General features: G+C 46.0%; 1 protein-coding gene across 3 annotated transcripts in view; it reads right to left on the reverse strand.

Moving 5' to 3' along the window:
- Positions 1–9,293, reverse strand: part of RAB27A (RAB27A, member RAS oncogene family) — a 79,210-nt gene extending 69,917 nt beyond the window's left edge. For 2 of the 3 annotated variants that reach the window (XM_039492760.1, XM_039492758.1), the window contains exon 1: positions 9,130–9,293. The gene's annotated coding sequence lies outside the window, so the exon portion shown is untranslated. The remainder of the gene's footprint in view (positions 1–9,129) is intronic. The other variant, XM_039492757.1, reaches the window with a different exon arrangement.
- Positions 9,294–15,603: the final 6,310 nt, after the last annotated feature.

The raw sequence follows: 15,603 nt of genomic DNA on the forward strand, positions 1-15,603 counted from the left end.
ATGCCTCCTCCTCAACCAGCACCAGGCACAGGCTCAGTTCTGCCCTCATCACTGGACGATTGCAACTACTTTCTGTAACCAACCACCCCTGCCCCCAGGCAGATTTTGCATTACCTGGTTGAATCCAGCTTATTGACTACATTTTGCCTTAAAATAGTATTTTTGTGCCCATCATCGTGGTATCTGGGCACCTTACAAGGCTTGAGTGTTCAGACATCATACTCACTCCTGCTGCCTGCAGCTTTACCAGTCACCTATGAAACTAGGTTTAAATTAGTTGGCAAGGTCTTGACAAAGAGATGCACCCTGCATCTGTTTCTAAGGGCAAGTCTACACTATACCGGTATAGCTGTACTGGCAGAGCCCCCTACCATAAACACTGTGTATGCTAACAGAAAGAGGACTTTGGCCAGCTGAGTAACACCACCTCCCCAACTGACAATAGCTATGCTGACAGAACCCCACTTCTGTTGGCATATCTGCATCTACACTGGGGGTTTGCCGGGATAGCTATGTCAACTGAAGAAGTGTTTTTGTTTACCCCCTAACTGACACAGCCATGCTGACAAAACTTTGTAGTATAGATAGGGTGACCAGATGAGGGAGAGAAAATATCGGGACACATGGGGACCGGGGGGATGTCTGCCGGCAGAGCAAAAAAAATGGCGAATGCTGCCGGCGGAACAGCAAATAAATAAATAAATAAGGCGAGTTCTGCCGGCGGAACGAAATCTCAGGACAAATTGCGTCCCAACCACAAATCGGTCAGGACGCGAGACAATCACCTAAATATCGGGACGTCTGGTCACCCTAAGACCTAGCCTAAAAGGGGCCAGGCTCCTGTTTAAAAATAGCAAATTACATATAAGAGAGGTCCTACTACTAAGAAAGCTCAGCTTCCAACATCAAGATTCTTAGTCCTAAAGACATTTAATTCCAGTGTTCTAGATGAGCATAGCTTGCGCAGTGGGTGAGACATTGCCAGCAATGCCTAAGACAGCCTAGCATGCTACATTTACAATTAAATAAAAGTTTGTATAACAATTTCAGTATTGTTCTAATTAACAGAATTAAATAAGCTGTCCCTACAGACTCACAAACTACTGAGGCTATAATGAAACAATTGCAGGCTTTGTTCATAGACTTCAGCTGCTTATTCTTGTAGTTCATAATTAGGGATAGATGAACCAGTTCATAGAAAGTTAGAAACAATTCCCAGATTGAATCCTCACCTTTAAGGTTCACATTAGTTTGGATACGGAACTCCATGGCTCCATCTTCTGGATGACTAGCTAATCTGCCTGTCTTCCGCAATGCTGGCCTACAGATTCCTACTAAAGCTCCAATTCATTTTAAAGGGACTACTCACACACATGCGTAAAGATAAACACGGGTCTGCAGAATCACAACCTACGATGCTACCCATTAGTTCCCTCTTCCTCCACCAATGTAGGATGCTACCCATTAGCCTCCCTCTTGCCTCCTCTTACTCATTTTTCTCAGGTCAAGGGAGGCCCAGTATGTGGGTGAAAAGCCAGGAGCCAGTCATTAAGCAATTCACCAAAGTAGTATTTTGGCATTTTGAACATTTTTGCTCCTTGATTTCTCCAAAATTAAGTTATCTGAATTTCAATACAACATTTTGCAAACAGCTGGCCCGCAAAAGAAGATTAACCATTTCAACATCTGCAAAACAAGCAAACCAAAAAATACCCACCCACCAACCTGGTGGCTCACTTATTGGCGAGAAAGTACTGCCATACATACACTGTGTGGTAAAAGAAAAATGTGTGTACTAACAGAATGTTCTACATTATGTGCATTATGCATCGTTTGGATACCTAGCCAACTACCATTGTTTGCATCCGACAAAGTGGGTATTCACCCACGAAAGCTCATGCTCCAATACGTCTGTTAGTCTATAAGGTGCCACAGGACTCTTTGCTGCTTTTACAGATCCAGACTAACACGGCTACCCCTCTGATGATTGTTTTAAAAGGAATTCTAGATAATAAAATTGAAGTAGTATCTAGTACATAACCTTTGGACTCTAGAGGATAGGTCAGAACTTGAAAACTTTACCAGACACCTCCATTCATAGATTTTTAAAGCTATAAGGGACACTTATGATCATCAAGTGCAGTGGTTCTCAACCAGGGGTATGCAGAGGTCTTCTGGGGGTACATCAACTCTTCTAGATATTTGCCTAGTTTTACAACAGGCTACATAAAAAGTACTAGCAAAGTCAACACAAACTAAAATTTCATACAGACAATGACTTGTTAATACTGTTCTATATACTAGATCAGCAGTTCTCAAACTGTGGACGAGTTCATTTTAATGAGGTCGCCAGGGCCAGTGTTAGACTTGTTCTGGCCCAGAACAGAAAACTGAAGCCCAAGACCCACTGTGCAGGGCTGAAGCCGAAACTTGGGGTATGCAAGAAAAATCAGACTCCTGAAAGGGGTAGAGTAGTCTGGAAAAGTTGAGAAACACTGATCTAGTCTGAACTCCTGCATAAACACATGACAAAGAACCTCATCCAATAATTTCTGCATCCAATCCTGAACTTCTGTTTGAACTATAGATTTTATATTGATATCCAGTCTTCATTTAAAGTCTTCAAGTGATGGAGAATCCACCACATTCCTAAGATAAGTGTTCCAATGGACAACTTTGACCCTCACTTTATTGTCTGTGTTCTGCTTCCAACCATAGTCTCTCAGGATATGTCTTCCCTACCAGCTGGATCAGCAGGCAGCAATCAATCCCCGAGTGCTCTCCCATCGACTCCTGTACTCCAACTAAGCAAGAGGCGCAAGCAGAGTCAATGGGGGAAGAGGCAGCAGTCGACTCACCGTAGTGAAGACACCACGGTAAGTCGATCTAAGTACATTGACTTCAGCTACATTATTCATGTAGCTGAAGTTGCGTAAGTTAGATTGACACCCCCACCCCCACCCCAGTGTAGACCAGGCCTCATTATGCCTTTTATAGCCATAGGATTAAACCTACTATCATCCCCAGCATGAAGGAAAGAAAAGCAGGTGCTGGTGAGAGAGGTGGGAGGACCACCACCAGTATGGGACAACCAATCCCCAGCAGTTGTGAAGGGGCGGAGTTCTAGAATTCCTGTGCCTAGATCCTGCTTGAAAACTCCATCTTAGTTATCAGCCTCTGGCTAGTAGGTACCTGAAATCTACGAGTTCCTTCCCTCCCCCCACCAGTTGCTGGAAAAGTTATCCTCTCCACTCCCCAAGATCCAGAGCTTCCTCACTGTTTGGTGAGTGGGATACTTAACCTACTTTCTACCTCTCTCCTAGCCTCCTGGCTTCTGCAAAGTGGAAAGAAAAAAATGTTTCTTCTCTACCTTTCTCCAGACTTTTTTTTTTTCCAGATCCATCTCCCACAAATGCCAGTAACAGCCTTTACTCAGTTTTGTCAGAGGCTGTGTGAAATTGTTGATTCTTGCACAGATTGACGGACTAGTTCCACTTTCACCAAGGAAAGCTGCCCCTGAGCTGTCTGATGAGTAGCAAATGGAATTTCCAGAACTTATAGTAGGCAAAATCCTGACAAAGATCATGTTGTACCAATTCCCAGGAGCCACAATCATGGTAAAATTATATATAAAAATAAATATATGGAAGATCAATTACAAAAATGAAGCATTTGGGTTGCTACACCGATCAAGGCTTCATCCACAGTGAAGACAAAAAGTGTGTTACCAGAATTGGTGTAAAGCATGGTTCAAGCTAACCCTGAATACTCAGGAGTGGTGTGACCTTTGAAACAAATTCCATAAAATCTACTTTCTGCTGATTGCAAGAGATTGTTTTTGATGCACACCAGTGCCGTCCCCCTGTTTAAACTGTATTTCCTTGAACCAGTTTTAATCATGTTTAAGCCAGATGGGTGAACACGATTTTTTATTTCCAGCACAAATGGGGTTTTCAAGACAGAGGAGAAACATGCTCTGGAGCAGACATAATCTCAATCCTGCAAAGATTCATGCACATGCTTAGTTTTAAGCACACAACTAGTCCCACTGAGCTAAATGAGTTAAGCACACATTTAAATCTCTACATGATCAGGGCCTGTACATGCAATAAGCTAAACACAACGGTGGGAAAATGTAGTGTGAAGCAGAACATTTAAGAATGTCTCTTGCATTTTTTTTAAACCAAAAGGGCTTTTTTAATATCATTTTTTAGAGACACTTACAACATCAGCAAAGACTTCTAACTAATAGAGGATATAACCAATAGCAACTAATCTGTTGTACCACTGCCAATGGCCATTATACCGGCTCCTAAATAAAATACTCACTTTCTAGACCTCACAAAAGGTAACTTGTTCTAAGTAACATCTATTGTGTGTGAGCAAAGGGGTGTGTGATAGAGTGATAGACTAATTAACAGTCAATGTGCCAGCACACCAGATACCTGGCAGTAACAGAGCTATTCTCCAAAAACAACACCTACAGAAAAGTCACTGATTATTACCAAAAATATTTGTCTGTGTACCTAAATCCAGTTAAAAATCCCTTTAGCTCAACATTCTTCTCTTTGGAAGGAAAAAAAACCTGAGTGTTTAAGTGATAAACCAGCATGTTTCTGCCTCATACAGAGAAGAAAGAGCTTAAAACAAAAGCCGCATTGGGCTCAAGGCTTTAAAATTCTAGTCTGTAATGTGTTATACCTATTAATAATTTTAAATGACAAATTCTAAGTTACACAATGTACCACCAGTGCAGAACTACTTTAGACTCTGAAATAATAAGACCTTTAACAACAAATTTGAATCCTTGGCTAGACACAATAGCATATTAAAATACCACCATTCATTTTTATTATACATTAGAGATAGAGTTCATGATGCTGAAAGACTATCACTATACTGCTTTTCAGATTGTGTTCTTTTGTGCCAGCCAGGAAAACAGTGACAGAAGTGCTATTAGCACCTAGCATAATGGGGTCCTGGTCCATGACTAGGGAGCCAATTCACAGGGTTAATAGAAATAATAATAAGGAAAAAATAGCTTTGAAAAGGCACAGGGAGGGAATACAACACAAGTGACAATATATCTCCAAGACACAGGATACTTAAGGTATGCTAGTTAAATTTTAGAAATTAATGGGCTCTGCTAATTGAGTTGTTTCCATTTAAATTGAAACATTTTTAGTAGGTCACAAACAAATCGGACATCATACTGCAATTCTAGAGAAAATTATCCCAGATACTATTGGAAAGATAACCTTTTACCAGGGCCGCCCAGAGGATTCAGGGGCCCTGGGGCAAAGCAATTTCAGGGGCCCCTTCCATAAAAAAAAGTTGCAATACTATAGAATACTATATTCTCGTGGGGGCCCCTGCAGGGCCCGAGGCAAATTGCCCCCCTCCCACCCACCCCCCAGGCAGCCCTGGGAAAAATAAAACCTTCCACATCTCAGCACAAACCCAGTTTTGAGAAAACTTCTTTTCAAGTCACCTTTACAAGGTATCACTGGTTCTCAGCATCAGCTAGTGCTAAAAGGCACTAACGCTCATTAGAAGGGTTGGACAAATATTTTCCCTCAAAACTTTTTTTGGATCAAAAACTAGGGGTTTTTAAAAAGCAGAAAAAAATCACAGACAACATCTGCTTTCCTTCAAAATTTGTTGTGTTTTTTTTTTTTAACTGAAAAGCTGAAATTAATCTGTTAAAACCTGAACATGGTTTGGGGTTTCAGAAGTGTGTGGCCAAATATTTGCTGCTCGCTGTGTTTTTTTAAAGAAACAATAAAAAAAAATTCTGCTTAAAAAAAATCCAAAACTTTTGAACCACCTCAGCTTGTGACTAAACACCTGAGCCCATCCAGTCAGTGAGAGATTTTTCCAGGTTTCTGATACTCTGCTGGCTTCCTTGACTCATCTCTGTCTCCATAACTTTGGGTTCATTTAGCTTAGAACATAAGAATGGCCATACTGGGTCAGATCAAAGGTCCATCCAGCCCAGTATCTTGTCTACTGACAGTGGCCAATGCCAAGTGCCCCAGAGGGAGTGAACCTAACAGGTAATGATCAAGTGATCTCTCTCCTGCCATCCATCTCCACCCTCTGACAGACAGAGGCTAGGGACACTATTTCTTACCCATCCTGGCTAACAGCCAGGAAAGGACTTAACCTCCATGAATGTATCTGTTTCCTAGAGACTGGCTCCACGGGGTCCCTCACAAACTGGAGACGGTTACTGTGGGTTTGTCTTTAGTACAGCTTATGTCCATACTCCACCAACTGAGCATTTGAGCTTGTTCCAGAATCTGAGGTGAGCCTATGTTGTGAAAACTGAAATGCTCAAAATAGCACATGCATGTGAATGGACACAGGGTGCTAAAATTAAATTAACCCAGGGGTTCTCAAACTGGGGGTCAGGACCCCTCAGGGGGTCATGAGGTTATGACTGGGGATCATGAGCTGTCAGCCTCTACCTCAAACTCCGCTTTGCCTCCAGCATTTATAATAGTGTTAAATATATATTAAAAAGTGTTTTTAATTTATAAGATGGGGGGGTCACACTCAGAGGTTTGCTACGTGAAAGGGGTCACCAGTACAAAAGTTTGAGAACCACTGAATTAACCCCTCTGGAGCCTCGGGGAAAGCAGGGGAGGGGGGGAATGCCCATGATCCAACCCCCCCTTCCTCGTCCCCTGACCAACCCTCAGAACCTCTGCCCCCTCCCTGTCCCCTGACTGGCCCCAGGACTCCCTGCCCCTTATCCAACCCCCCCCCCCCCGGCCTCCTGCCATGCTGCTTACTCCCACCTCCCCCCTCTCCCGGGGGCTCAGCGCACCGCATCCAGGAGCAGCCCTCAACAGCGCTGCAGTGGCGTGGCTCCAGCGGGACCTAAGTTCCCGCCGGTCGGCCCAGAGCTCACAGCCCCGTCCCCTTACCATGCGGCTCCAAGCGGGGCAGAGCTCAGGCCCCGCTAGAGCCATGCCGCTTTAGCTCTGTCCAGGGCCACTCCTGGGTTACCCCCCCTCTCCCCTCTCTCGGAGCCTCAGTGTGCCATGTCCAGGAGCTTCCCTGGCCCCTGAACAGCGCTGCCGCGGCCTGGCTCCAGCGGGACCGGAGCTCGCAGCCCCACCCCCTTACCGTGCGGCTCTGAGCGGGGTGGAGCTCAGGCCCCACCCAAGCCAGGCCACTTTAGCTCTGTCCAGGGCTGCTCCTGGACGTGGCACGCTGAGGCGCCGGGGGATGGGGGAAGGCGGAGGCGGGGCCGGCGAATTCTCATGGGGGCCCCTGCAAGGCCTGGGGCAAATTATCCCACTTCCCCCACCCCCCCCCCCGCCCGGGCAGCCCTGCCTTTTACTCCTAGTAAGGCTTTTGTATCATCAAAGTATCTAAGCATCAGTGGTTAGGAGTATGTCTCTGATCATTCACGCAATCAAGATGTTCAAATTAAGGTATGATGATGCAGCTCAAAGCAGAGACTGAAATTAAAGTTGTTGATGTCAGACAGTGAAGACATGCCCTTTTAGAATGTACATTAAAATAAGGTCAAGGGTACCGTTATCTGTTACTATGAAAGTTTTACACAGCCAGGCTAAAGGAAGGGGAAGTTATCTTGATTACTCTTTGCTGTTCCTTAGTTCTAACATGATCAAAGTCTTGGTTCAGAGATGGCAGGGCTATTATTAGGTAATGACAAGATTTCAAGTAGTCATTATTAGTATGTGCATAACTTGTTGACATACATTTATATTTCCCCCTCATCAGTAATTGACCCACCTCAAAAGTCTTTTTTAATTACGTAACCCCATTAATTTTAAGTCCTCAGTGCTGAGAAATGTGCAGTTTCTTTAGCTGCTGTGTGCTAAGGCCCTGATCCTGCAAGCTGGACTACTTGCCATAATAAAGTTAAGCAAATGCATAAATGATTGCAATATCAGGGCCTAAAAGTTCTTCCCTCCAGTACGTGAATTTGGCACTGATCCTGCAAACACATACATATTTATTTTAGGCATATAATCAATCCCACTGACTTCAGTGGGACTACTCCAGTGCATAAAGTTAAGCATGTACTTAAGTGTTTGCAGGACAGAAGCCTTAAAAAATTCACAGCAGAACTGAAAGAACATGGAAAAGCTTAATTTGCACCTGGCAAACCAGATCTCGAGAAAACCAAGTCCAGCAAAGCTCCCTTTAAATTATTCATTATTTTTGTTTTGCAAAGTTCACCGTGTTTGCTGAGCCTGGAGGCGCAAGGAAAACATATCTTGATTATTTAAAAAATATACCCCAGGACAGCTTGGGACCTATTTAATATGTGTTACAATTAAAAAGAAATCCTCTTTGTCTTTCACTCTAATTCAACTCCGGATTGGCAACGTTAAATAGCCTAAAGCAATAACACCTGTCATTTGTTCTACTCCAGAACCCCGGTCTAGCCCCTCTTTGATAGCAAAGAAGAACAAACGCAAACTATGAAAAGTTATTCCCAGCCCCTCACGTCCGTCTGGAGCGTCTCCCTTGTGTTTTGTTTTAATGCAACGATCTCTCCCCTTGACACAAAGTTTCTCCCAGGGCCAGGGCTGTTTCTATGGGAGCTGCCAAGCTCCGGTCAATCCGCCGAGGGAGATTTCAAACGGCTCCACACGCAGGGAAGGGAGGTCACTCAGCAGCCAGGCCAGGGGAGAGAACTCGCGCTTGGCAGCGCCCTTCCCAACGGGGAAGGCTCAGGGGGGTGCGCAGCGGGTTTCTGGCGGGGCAGGCTCGGGGGGGGCACTTGGAGGGGTTTATTCCCCACTATCCAGCAGCTTTTCCTGAGGCCTGGCGGGGGCTGGGATCCTGCCCCCGAAGGGCCCGTTGGGTTTTATTTCGAAACGAAGCATTTGGTCGCCTCACACCTGCGCAGGGGCCACGCCCCGTAACGACACGGAGCGACCAGCTCCCGCCGAGCCACAGCGGCAAGGACCCGTCCTCCGCGGAGTAACCAGCCCCAGCCCTTCCCCTGGACGCTGCTGCCCAGCCCGGGCTCCAACCCCTCTCCAGGATGCTCCTGCCCGGCCCCTGGCTCCGCCCTCGCCGCGCCTCACCCCTCGCTCGCCCCGGGCGGCCCGCGAGCGCGCCGGGCCGCAGCCCCCTTACCTAGCGGCAGCTCCCCGCGCTGCTCCGGCCAGCGCCGAGTCCCTCTGGCCCCTGCCCTGTTTTAGGCAGCGAGCGTGTGTTTTCCGTCAAGGCGACATCACTTCCCGTAAGCCCGAGCGAGGGGCGGTCGCTGCCCCTCCCCTCCGGGCCGGGCCGCCCCGGCACCCCTGGCGGAGGGAGCCCTAGCCACGCCCGGGCGGTAAGTGCTGAGCTCCAGCCCGCGGGGCCACAGCGCCCGGGACTGGCCGCCCTGGGGAGCCCCCCTGCCCTGGCCCTCAGCTAAATTCACGGAGAGGAGCTAACCTCCCTCCCTCGGGGCCAGCTCCGCTGTAGCGCACGTTTATAGTGAAGTCAGGGGTGCTGGAAGTGGGGATGCGGCCACAGCCCCTGGCAAGAAGTGGTTTCATTATATGTAGGTGACCAGTTGTCCTGATGTTATAGGGACAGTCCAGATGTTCGGGGCTTTGTCTTATATAGGCACCTATCTCCCCCATCCCAATTTTTCACACTTGCTATCTGGTTCAAGGGATCTCAGCACACACATACACACCCTTATAAAAATTCTTCCAGCACCCCTGAGTGAAGTTGGGGTGAGACACCCCCCACCCCCTAGGTGCTGTCTAAACACACAGAAAGAGTCTCTGCCCTATTACCCTCACCTTAAATACAAGTGTAATAAGGAGGGGTGGAGGATAAGGGTAACTTGTCAACACTCAAACCTGTCTTGGTTTTAATTGAGCTGGTGCTAAACTCTGTACATAGGCACACATCTCGATTTAAAAGTGGTTATAATGGTTTAGCTTGCCCCTGTACACCTAGGCCTTATGTACAAGGATAGTTGCCCTGGCACCAGGGCCGGCTCCAGACCCCAGCGCGCCAAGCGCACGCTTGGGGCGGCGTCCCGCGGGGAGGGCGGCAGGCAGCTCCCGTGGACCTCCCGCAGGCATGCCTGCGGGAGGTCCACCGGAGCCGCGGGACCAGCGGACCCTCTGCAGGCACGTCTGCAGGAGGTCCACCGGAGCCGCAGGACCGGCGACCGGCAGAGCGCCCCCCACGGCGTGCCGTGCTGCTTGGGGCGGTGAAATTACTAGAGCCGCCCCTGCCTGGCCCAATAAGATCCTGGGTGAGGAAGAGGGCTCCTCAGTGCTATATTAATAACAAATCAGCTTTTTAAATTATAGAGTTAAACTGGGGCAAACCTCTCTGTGGAGAGTCTTATTGCAGTTTAGTGACTTATCACAGGGCAAGCAAAGGCATTCTAAGTGTGTCTCCACCCAAAATTGCACCAGTTCAACATCACATCTTTACTTAATCTGTTGCCATATTACATAGATATGTAAGAGTGATCCTAGCATATGCCTCAATTGCATTGTAAACACAGGTTTGTGGGACCCACTGTCTCTAAACTTACACCTGAGCAGTCACACTCCATTGTAAACCTAGGTTTAAAATTGCTGGATCCCCATCCCACAACCAAGCTATTATGTCTATACTACATTATGCAGACTTTCTGACTTGGGTCTGGGGCTTGAGCTGCATCTCACACATACACAGCAAAAAATGACAAGACTTGAACCTGAGTAACATCTGGATTCTTACTCTCCCTCTCCCCCCCACACCTCCCAGAGTAGGGGATTTGAGACAGGTTTACAATGAATCATAGACATATCCATAGTCTGATATTGCACAGGCCAAAGCTGGCTCTAACTTATTCATATTCTAAATAATAAATAGCAGTTGTCCCCAATTACTGCAAAGCCTAGCTATTTTAGATCTTGGATTTGTAAACCCTATGTCTACTGCTAGTAAATATATTACATGAAAGAAAATCTTGTTGCAAATAAATGGCAAAGCATTTTACAAACTAGGTATAATTAGTACCAATTAAGTGCAACTTCCTCTGGGGCAGAGGCCAAAGTGGGACACTACATAACACTGCTGAAATTTCTTGAGCACAAAGTTGTAAAAGTGCAGAAAGGTGAATAGGTGATCCTTTTTACTTAAAAAAGGTGTCTTTTATTCCTCTTGTACAATATATCTTTTTTCAAAGCATCTTACACTCCTTTAGTGTGAGACAGAATGCTTATTACAGGAAGATACAGCAGGCGTCCCGGGGTAAACATCACTTTTTGCCCATAGTTAATTTTGATAACAGCTAACATCGTGAATCGTTGCTGCCCCCTGGCAGCTGTTTTCCTTTCAAAACCAACCCAAAACAATTGCAAAAAATTTTCTCCAGACTGTCCCTCCCCCTTCTGTTGTAAAACAGGTGCTCTCTCTCAAATACTCCCCACCCCTGATATCGTGATATGCTGCTTTAGTCATACACCTTAAAGCAGGCATACACTGGAACAACCTAATGCAAAAGTGCTTTGGAAAACTGACAGATTGCATGGCCTAGTAAACTAAGAGTCAGACAACCTCAGTTCTACTCCTGGCTCTGCCACATACCTGTTGTATGACTTGGGCATATTTCACCATAATTTCTGCAGTTGTAAAATGGGAAATAATGACACCTCCCTTTGTAAAGGTCTTTGAGATCTGTGTTCTTAGTGTCAGAGGAACGGCTTAGTTAGGCTGATACTTGTGGAAGAGGATAGTTTTGTTTCGAGGATCAGTTTTGTGATGGAGGGTTAACTGCTGTTGTATTAATTGTATTTTTAATTCATAGTACCTAGCGTATAAAATAAACCTGTTCTATATATTAAAAAAATCAAAATAAACAAAAGTTAAGTATTATTTCTTATACTGCTGCTACGCAGTAGGTACAACCCCTCTCAAAATAGTTTTGAACATTTCAAGAACCACGTAACGTACTCAAATGCTTGGGAATATGCTTCAGTTTTCCATGATCTTTTCAACTATCTGCAGTGAGAGAGGGGCTGGCACAACTACACACAAAGACCTGTACACAGTTCAAGATTTTTTAATGTATCTAATAAATTAACTACGTTTGCCACTGTTAATCCCCCCCCCCATCTCTTACACCATTTCCTGTTCAAAACTGAAAGCCTGGGTTTCAGAGGGTGCAAGTTACCTCGCCCCTCTCATTGACAGAAAACTTAGCTATAAAGCCAAACAGGAGAGGCAAATTTTGAATCTGGATTTCACACCTCAAATAAGTGAAATGAGTCAGAATTAAGTTTTGCCGTACAAAAGAATGCAACACCAAGCTTAACAGCAGACTCTGGCCACTTTAATGATTTATTACTAGGGAATGAATTAAGGCATAGTGCAGGAGCATGTAGTTCTTCATAAGTCAAGGAGAACAAATAACAGACACGGATCACAAACAAAGCATTAGCAATGCCTTCAGTTTCCCATAAGAAATGGAACAAGATTCCAACATTTCAGATAAATTCATTTGCCATCTTCCAATGATCTTGCTCACAGCACAACATAGCACCAGCATATGATTTCAGTCCTTTCTAATTTCTTATCTGCCTATGACAAGGTATACTCCAGGTCCAGGACCACCAGTGGTATCAACACACCAGCGGCCTAACAGTTGTCAAATATTTTTGATCGGCTTCATGGTAAAGAAGAGTTTTAAAGGAGGAACATGGAGCCGGATAATAGGAAATAGTTGTGTGCATGATTACAGGAAGCTCCCCCAAGTCTGAGGGGCAGCATGGAACTAAGGGGCTAGTTTGAAAATTTAACAAATCGGGGCTGGAAAGTGGTAGCAGGGGCCAATAGGAGGTGTGAATCAATACAGAAGAGATGATAGGTAGAAGGGTGATAGACTGAAGATCCATGAAAGCGATAAGCAGTTTATATTTGATGTGATAGAGTAGAGGGAGCCAGGGAAAGAACCCAAAGAAGGCTGACATGGCTAAAGAGATGAGAGAGGGGCAAGACTAAATTTCTCAAGTCAAGAGATGAGGTTACACTAATCAAGATGTGAGATGATGAAAACTTGGACAAGAGTTTTAGCTGTGTGGATGGAGAGGAAAGACCACATCTTAGAGATGTTATAAAGAAACAATTGGCAAGATTTAGACATGCCCAGATGAAGGCCTAGAGAACAGTTCAAAGAGGAAACCCTTATTCACTTCCTCAGTCTGGGGTGCCATCTTGTTGATTGGTCAGGTCATTTTCCTTTATCTGTCTCCTTCAGGCTGGGCAGAGCTGGAGGGCTGTCTCATCCTGTCATGCTGGTGCCTTGCAGTGTAGTTCGTCTCCAGATCTGGTGAAAAGCATAGAGCAAGACAGAGAGAGAGTATGCACAAGGAGAGAGAGAGAGAGAGAGACCAAAAGGAACATAAGGAAAGACAGACCAGCATCTTGTGTATCAGACTGAGGTCCTTGCTGGTCCAGTGACATTGGTCAGGAGTCCTCATCAGTGCGATTGTTTAGACATCCCAATGATCAAGGCTCCCCAGTGAAGGACAGGCTCTGGGCTGGACAGAAACCTATTGTCTCTCTCCCCACCCTCAGTCCTCCCCCAGTCTAATCCATTCTGTTGATCACCAAGGGCACTTTTTGGGGGGAAGAGGGCAGATCCACAAAGGGGGGGGACGAGTGGAATACAATATCCCCTCAGATTTAATTGAGCAAAACAAACTCCCAATACACCAATTTTAGTCTATTAATTTCCAAATTTCATTTGCCTCTTTACCAGTCATGATTATAACAGTCTGTAAGTTGTAGGAGTAGCCATTTACATTTGAAAAAAATTCAGATTTTTTGTCATTTTATTGTAACTTTTCTATCAACATTATTAAAGATTGTTGTAACATTTTATGAACTTTCACCCACTTGAACTACAGCTAAGATAGGCTTTCTACACTCCAGTTACTACAACTGTAACCCTCTCCACTCACTACCTGCCTGACCTATTCCACTCCTTATTTTTCTGTCTTCTCATTTCACCTGCTATTAACCCACCAAAGAATCCAGCTGCCACTTCCTTCAGTCTTAGGAAGGGAACTGATTAAAAGTTTAATACTAAAATGTTATGAGTTGAGGGAAATACACTTTTCTTGTGTTGTCCAAATGGGATTCCATATGGACACCACCTGGATTTGAATTAAAAAAGCTCTTCCAAGAGTTATGCTTTTAAAATTAATACTATGAACATGTGCACTGCCATTTCACCATAACACCAGATTTTGTTTATTATGGTGACTGTTTTCAAATTCACATATACAACATCTCAAACTTTGTGCTGAAGTAGTCTCCAAAGGGTGACTTCTTAGACTTACGCATTGACCCCTAAAGAGTCCCATCAAGTAGAACATTAGAACCACAATGGACAAGACATTAAGAAATAGTTGGTAGGGAGCAATCCTGCACTGAGAGTGGAGGACAGACTAATAAGCACACCTACTACCACCAAAGCACTTGACATTTACTAGCTATCTAATCACCACAATTCCCTGTGAGAAATCCCAGGTAAGCATTAGCCCCATTTTAGTAACAATGAAACTGAGGTACAGAGAAGTCAGTGACTTGCCCCCCTACCCCCAACAAAACAAGACACATTGAAAGTCAGTGTCAGATTTGAAACTAGAACTCAGCAGGCCCTGACCCTTTCAGCCCTCTGCTCACACCATTAGGAAGCATCTCTCCCTAAAAGGCACTCTTCTATGTTTAATTTTCTACTTTTACAGCATGAAGGTTGTAACATGCTGCTAAAGAGCTAAGAAACTCAGTGTTGGGTAACACATTCCACTCTCAGATCACACATACACCTCAACCCCGATATAATGCGGTCCTCCGGAACCAAAAAAAATCTTACCGTGTTATAGGTGAGATTGCATTATATTGAACTTGCTTTAGCCCCCCTGCTCCTTGTCCCCTGACTGCCCCCTCCAGAGACCCCTGTCCCTAATCACCCCCAGGACTGCACTCCCTACCCAACCCCCCTGCTCCCTGACCCCTATGCACACACCCCACCCCCTGACAGGTACTCACTGGCATCGGTGAGAAGTGGAGCAGCCCGACCCCAGCCTGCTCCACTCTGCCAGCTTCCTGCCGCCAGCAAGAGCAGGGTGGTTGAGGAGAGGATGCCTCCTGTACTCACCTGCAGCGGGAAGCGGAGCGCCACGGCTGGGAGCTGGCAGAGTGGAGCGGGCTGGGGCCAGGCTGATCCGCTTCCGCTGCTGCCAGTGAGTGCAGGGAGATTGGGGAAAAGGATACCCCCCACACTTACCTGTGGCAGGAAGCGGGGCGACGCGGCCTCAGCCCACTCCGCTTTCCTTGTCCCAGCCCCAGACGTGTCACTGGGGTGTGTGTGTTGGGGGGGGGGGAGGGGAAGGCCCCACACTCACCAGCAGCAGGAAGCAGAGCAGCCCAGCCTGCTCCACTCCACCAACTCCGAGCTGCGGCGCTCCACTTCCCGCCGCAGGTGAGTACAGGGGGCGTCCTTTCCCCAACCTCCCCGCGCCCACCGGCAGTGGGAAGCGGAGTGCTCCGGCTCGGAGCTGACACACCGATCTGCAGGAGTGCTGCTTTATCGCGTTGTATGCG

This window comes from Mauremys reevesii, linkage group 10 (genome assembly GCF_016161935.1).
Source record: "Mauremys reevesii isolate NIE-2019 linkage group 10, ASM1616193v1, whole genome shotgun sequence".
Taxonomy (NCBI): Eukaryota; Metazoa; Chordata; order Testudines; family Geoemydidae; genus Mauremys; species Mauremys reevesii.